Here is a 7,703-nt window from a genome sequence, read left to right on the forward strand (position 1 = left end):
ACGGTCTGGGCCGTCGTCACCTTAAAGTTGTAACCAATGTTGTTGATCGAATACTGGACGAATGACCCCTTGTCAAGAAATGTCCCTGTTGGAGGTCAAGGACTTTGTTGTTGAATTAGCAATTTTACGGTTCTGAATGATGAATTTCTACAATACAATAATTGGCCCATGGGCGAGATGGTGTAAATATTGAGTTTTTGAACTCTTTTTTTTCATTTTTTCTTCCTTAGTATGTTTCAATGAAAACAGCATGCTTATTTTTGTAAATACCTTTGACCGACACTGGGAAAAGACCGTAGAGTTTCTGGCCTTTAGGGTTTCCAGAATTAAAATGGGACGTGTTAATTGTTATTGCTGCTTCAATTTGTGTTGGTCATATTTTATCATAGAAATATCGTTGGTAACGTTTCAGTTTATTTTTATAGTTTAAAAAATGGTATCCCAGCAGTGAAAGCATTTTCGGATTTTGGATTGCGCGGATAATACGATTGCTATCTCTTGTTGTTATCAACGTTTTCTGGCATAACCCTACACCTATGTCTTTGCTCAGTTAATGAACCTATTACAGGTATAGTTAGTGGTAGCACTACTCAGATTACCTGACAACGGTTCCCATTTGGCTGTTGTGCCTTGTGTCTGGGGTAATTATTTCATCTGAATCCAGGTTTGAAGTGAGGTGAAATGTATGTTATGTAATATTCACGTCGCAGCCCAGCAAGAGGAGTGATCAGTTCATTTACTTTTTTGTAAACGGATCATTCCTCGCCATCAAAAGTTCCACAGAAAATACGTTCATTGATTAATCACTGTTATCTTGCACAGTGGGTTTGTAAGTGTTTACATGTGTAGGTTTACTAAAGCAGACGGAATACACTCATATCATGGCGTGAAGTGCCGATGTAAAAACAACATACTTGGTTCAAAGGATTAGCCGATAATACGTTTATTGATTGTTCATTGCTTTCTAACTCCATGGATATTTATAAAGCACCATTGACATCATGAACATAATTGTCACACGTGCTATCTCAGCTGACCCATGAGACTAGACACCTTTGTGAAACATCTGAAACAAACTTAGTGATCAGTTGAGAAACGAACACGAGTTATAATACCCAGAAACGCTATATGTATATATTTTAAAACATTTGAATGTAACAGAGCCATGTGAAGTCGAATAAATTTATTTGCACAGCTGCAGACGTAAGGGATATTGTTCCTATTTGTGAATGTTCATGGATACATTCCTCGAACAAGGAAGCTGCCCAAATGTATACATAAAACTTCGGTGGGTCGTTTTTATGACATTTGCATTTTGTTTTCATTCATTTGCTGTTGCATTGGACAAAATCATTGTTGTTCCTCTTGTACCTGTAGGTGTGTATACATGTATGTTACACTCAATGTGTAAAATGTGATTCACTCAGGCAATTTTTAAAATGTCTAAATATATCAGTAATATAGAAATTGACTGAAGTCCAGATTGACTAACAACTTTTAAGAGGTTCCAAAGGGCTTAAAAATAGACTATTTATCCTAGTATTAGAGTGAGTGAGTGTGTTTGATTTTACCCCGCCTTTAGCACTATTTCAGCAATAACCACTAGGCTACCCGACCGCCCCGCTAGTATTAGAAGCCAAAACTATAGAAACATACTTTGAATTTCGTTTTCTTTAATTTAATCCTATCATTTTCAGTCACTGGGTGATGAAATTAAAACATAAAAATGTTTGGAATTCGTAATAACAATTACATAAATTGACCGATTTTCAGTCAATTTGTAAAATAACTGAATATTTAGGCGTTGCAAAAAATGCCTTCGTGAAACTTTATACATTTTGTCTAAACAATATACCCACAATGAAAGCCGAGTGGTTAAAGCATTCGCACGTCACGCCGAAGACCCGGTTTCGATTCCCTACATGGGTACAATGTTTGAAGCCCATTTCTGGTGTCCCCCGCCGTGATATTGGTGGAATATTGCTAAAAGCGGCGTAAAACCAAACTCACTCACTCACGGTAAACTCGCGTGCAGCGGCGTGAACTGAGGTGCGCACGAACCATTGTATCCAACATCTTATTACTGTCTGCAAACTGAAAAAGTTGGAAGAATGATGTTGGATGATGAATGAAATCTCACGCTCGTGTCTTTCAACATCAAAACGACGGGATGAACCACAACGTTCATAGAAATTTCTGCTTTGCATATTAATGAAGTTTATTTCAAAATGGCTGCTCAAAATCACGTGACTTTTGACAATGTAGATGCAAATGTTCTTTTGATTATAAGAAATTTTATGTAGACTGGTAACATAATAAAGTCAAGAACACTCTCAAATATTGTCTAACAACTAACAGTCAAATAACCAAAATGGATGCCTAAAGGTATTTTTCTGAAAGATTTTGTTTGTTTGTTTGTTTGTTGTTAACGCCGCACTCAGCAATATTTCAGCTATATGACGGCGGTCTGACATCAAATATATCAACACTCGTTAGGGTGGCCCAGTCGTCTGCGATTCTCTGTGCAGAGTTGCGTCAGTTGGGCACGCCCGGAACCTATGATTGTGGGTTCGAATCCCGGTTCGCCGTTCTCGTGGGCTTCATCGAAGAGGTAAACGTCTGAGACCTGCATCACTTCGGGCTTTCCTCTCATATTAAGCTGACACGTTGTGATGTAACTGGAATACTGTTTAAAGCGGTGTTAAACCCAACTCTCTCACTTACTCTATAGATAACTACACGTTTAATCACTGTCATTGAAGAACGAAGCGGGGTGTATTATACGATTAATCATGACCTCATTTCTGATGATTTGATTGTGATCATGTAATTTAATATCGCAGAGAGTTTGATGACGTTAATTGTGAGAGGGATGTGACCATCAGCTGGCTCTATATATAAACTCATTTTCGTTAAAAAGGCGGTTGCATGAAGACGATAAACATCCCAGTGTCACCCACTGGGTATTGGTAATTTACATGTTTGTCGTGTCTCAAAATATGAATTGTAAATAGTGTATCGTGCCAAATATATGTGAGTTACTGAATAAATACAGCAGTTTCAAGAAAATGGTAATTGTATTTATAATGTTAAGTGTGTTTTACAACATGGACCAGGTTTATATTGTATCTTATGAGTGATGTCGGGATCGAGTTATCGCCCTTGATGAAATGTTTGTTCATTATAGGGTTAATATAATGATTTTGTATATCATTGATTAGTAAGTTCATGTTCATGTACAGAATATAGACGTATGTTTATATGAAACGAATGAATGAAACCTATGCAGTATTGTCTTTATAATGTTATTGTTTTGTACATTAAAGGATGTCATTATCTACTCTGGCAATAAACACTCACACCCGTAGTCTATGTTTGAAATTGTATTTTCCATCACAATCCCCGGTTACAATATGAAAATATGAAAGTTAATTTTGTATTACAAATTGGTCTATGAGAATTTTGCCTTTCATGAATATGCTAGCCGTGTATGAAATTGCCTCATGGAGAAACTCACTGGCCTGTGATTATTTCTGTAACTGTAGTACTGCTGATGCGACATTAAGCAATATTACTCACTCACTGACGGTAATAGTTTTGTTTCCAGCTTTCAGACACATTAATATGTTCACTATCATTGGACATTCATGCACACAATTTCTTTTGTAAAATATATTGAGCATGTTGAGGGTTTTATTATAAAGTACATAGGAAACTGTAACAACGGGAGATGACTCAGACTTTGTGTATGTAAATTACATAGCATTTCCAAACTCAAGTCATAAGTTTGCTAAATGCTACTTGGAGAATGAAGAGCATGAAAGAAGCATGACCATGGGACTACTAACGTGCGCATGCGCTTGACCTTATGATATTACGCATGCGCACGGACAGCGTCTAAAACGCGAGAACACGAGAACGCGAGATCGCGAGAAAATGAGATGTCGCGTTCTCGCGTTCTCGCGATTTCGTGTTTTTGTGGCCTAATTTGACAAGTCGAGATTGCGAGATTGCGAGATTTTGCATCATGTTCAAATGTCGCATTCTCGCGTTGTCGACTTTTGACAAAAATGGCTATGAAAATATGCCAAAAACACGCGTTCTCGCGATCTCGCATTCTCGTGTTTTTGGCATATTTACCTCGTTTCCAAAGGTCGAGATCGCGAGAATGCGAGATCGCGAGAATGTCCCTTACAGTATTCCATAGATAAGACAGAAACACCATTTTCCTCGTTCCGTGTACCGGTTTACGGTATATGCACAATGCACTTCCATTCTATCACATGTCATGTTGAAAAACAGTATATAATATCATGAAGTGGGCCATAGGTGGTTCAGTAGTAGTAGTGTTGAAAACGTGTGCGACCTGCTTTACTTGTAACTGTAAGCTGATATGTCGATGTATAATTGAGGCTTCTAAGGCAGGGTGAAGGACGCGGTGCTGACAAAAAGGATTATAAAATAGAACAAGTATAGGATTCGAACCCACCGATTTAGGCACAGTCGATTTTATTGACATGCGGAAAAGGAAAGGAGTAAACAGTTAAATACAATATCAGGGAAACTAGTCAAGTAGTTCTGATATCAATAGTAAATGCCACATAAAAATTAAAAACTTCCTACACAATTCAAAGATTTGTTGTATAATAGTATAAACATACCAGTGCATTCAAGCATTCTTACAAATTTATGTCTGATTACTTAAATTACTTAATTATCTAAATGATGTTCCTTCATCAGATTACATTTTACATGCTTGCCGTAAAAGGCGACTATGGTTGTCGTAAGAGGGGACTAACGGGATTGGGTGGTCAGGCTCTCTGACATGGTTGATGCATGTCATCGGTCCCGATTGCATGGATCGATGCTCATGATGTCAATCACTGGATTGTCTGGTCCAGACTCGATTATTTACAGACCGACGTCACATAGCTGGAATATTGCTTAGTGGGGATCTATACTGTCAAGACTGTTTAGTTTCATGTTCAAGTCAGTATACGACACCGAACTAACCTGTTTGTCGATTGATTCTGACGTTATGGGAAGCAATGTCGTAAATGAGCACTGTGTCTTTTCAACTGCTGGAACCCGATATGCTTATTTTGTAACCATCATATGTCACACACATTATGAATCTGACCACGAGTTTGTGATTTGGTACATATTTACTTACGAAGTCGTTGATTTTATATCCGCACTTGGAAAAGTAGAAAATCAAAAACTTGTAATGCAGTATGTCACGAGTAGCACCATATGCTATTCCCAATGGCGCCTCTTTTATGTGGCAGGATACACTGCTTACCACAACCGTCTAAAACATGCGGCACTTCCACGCCGTGATATAACTGAAATATTGCTCAAAGCGATCTTACACTCTTACACTAGTTTGGGTTCGAATCCCGGACGGGACTTAACCCCAAAAAGAACGAGAATCTGTACTGCACTAAGAAAGTGTTATCCCAAACATAACATTTGCCACATTGTTAGATCTTACACTCATCGAACTGAATGAAAAACGTCCACGTCAGAGAATAACCAGTGATGGCACCTAGATGTTCGCGACAAGGGTTAGCTTGACTGTTGTCCTGCTCTATCACTGCTGATAACATTACTCCAGATACGCGGACTGGTAGATACATTATCCATGGAGTTTATACTTTTTTGTGTCTACTTGTATGGTTTCGAACACTTCGGAGCACACGTGGTCATTTTGTTGAAGGCGTCTCAACTCGCTTTTTAGAGTTACGTCCCTTATCCGTACCAGGATCCGTTGGTCGCCGAATGGTCCGAATGACAGATCCGTACCGATTGCGATTGTTAACCAGTCAGCCCAGTAGCAGTACACTTGGGTTTCAACAAAATGCATTTGGAATGATCACAACTCAATGACAATAGTTTTTCTGCTATGTGTAAATATGTGGCAACTTTAGCTCGACGGCTGATTTGAAAAACTAGGTAGTTCAGGGTCCCTTTCTACAATCAACCTGACCGTTACGACTGTGGTACGTTTGTGTTAAGGTGTGGAAGTTATGACAACACAAGTGCTTATCCAGCTTGGTATCTGCAGACACAAACTTTGAACTGGAAGTTTTTGAAACTTGGTATGTTTCTTTGTACTCATCATACGCACAATGTTGCAAACAAACATGATGTTTCAAGAAAAGCCTATGAAGTGTTTATTTACCAGTTAAACGAGTGGTGTGAGTAAGCCTTTTGGGGACATTACATGGAGCTGGTTGATTGCGTCCATGGAATAGTTCCAAAAGTAACGGAAAACGTTTGTGATCTAGAACAAGCATTTGGCAAGTAAGTAAAATCGCGACTAGTCTCATTACTGTCACTTGGGATAAGCGTCTCCTCCATTACATGTCCTATATCAACTTTATGCGGAGACGGCGAATGTGCATCTGCTGTCTAAGTGGCGCAACTCTGTACAACGAATGTGAATGCATCATGTCACTGAGCCACTAAGTTTTGATTTCCAGCTTTGTGTTGTCGATGGGGATCCTATAAATATTCCGATAACATCATCCACCATCAATGCCATGCCAACTTGCAACAACACCTTTGTATACGATTCCCAAAACAATCTAGATACACGTTCCCCAAGAATGAATGTCTCATCTAACAACGGCTGCTGCAAATTATTTGGCACTGTATAATAAATATAATAGTCAACTGTATTGAATCAGGCACGTGTTCTTGAATCTAAGAAACAGTTTGTAAGCCAGCAGAAAGTCGGTATTTCCCGATAGACGTCCAACACAACCTCATGATAGCGAGACGAGGAGTCAGGAGTTGCCTCCCTTTCACTGTAGTATCAAAGGTGTTCCATGAGTTTTCAGTTCTGTGCAGTCAGTATGATACACGCGTGTGCATAGGTGTCATTCTTAGCTGCAGTGAAGTGACATCTCCTCAGAGATATGTGTCAGAATACCGTATGAGGTCCATATGATAACAATCCCAAGATGAGGTGAGGTGTAACAGGTGTTCGCGTAAAACATTAGTGCATTTATATAGCAACGTATGTGTGCGAGTGTGCGTGCGTGCCTGTGTGTGTGTGTGTGTGTGTGTGTGTGTGTGAGTGAGTGTGTGTGTGTGTGTGCCAGCTCACTGAGATATCATGCAATGGTTTAACATGGATAACCCTCTCGCACACACTATGTGGTACTCCACATAAACTGATACTTTCACAGTGATAAAATCACCGAAGTACTGAGGAGTAAATACGGTTTAACGCCGCTTTTAACGGTATTTCAGTTATATTGCGGCGGCGTGTCAGCTTAATGTGGGAGGAAAGCCCGAAGTCATGCAGGTCACAGACGTTTACCACTTCGGTGAAACACACGAGCACGGGTATGGTGCTGACAAACCTAGAAGCATAATCTGGGCGAAGCGGGATTCGTGCCAACAATCATAGTTTTCTGTCGTGCCCAAGGGACACACAGCGAATCGCTGCGTCCTAGACGTCTACCTCATATGACTTTAACAATTGGGACCAGTCTGGCATATCTGAAAAACATTTTAATCGTCTGCAGACTGGCGAACCTGTTACAATTACCAGTCAGATCTGACAGTTTGACATTTAAAAGGTTAAATGTTTGACGCCTACACATGCAAAAGCCCGCCACATTACTAAACGCCAACTCGTACCCTGCATGTACTTAACACTTTACAGATTACCAGCTGACGAGCAACCATTA

This window comes from Haliotis cracherodii, unplaced genomic scaffold (genome assembly GCF_022045235.1).
Source record: "Haliotis cracherodii isolate W230 unplaced genomic scaffold, xgHalCrac1.p SCAF_12, whole genome shotgun sequence".
Classification (NCBI taxonomy): Eukaryota; Metazoa; Mollusca; class Gastropoda; order Lepetellida; family Haliotidae; genus Haliotis; species Haliotis cracherodii.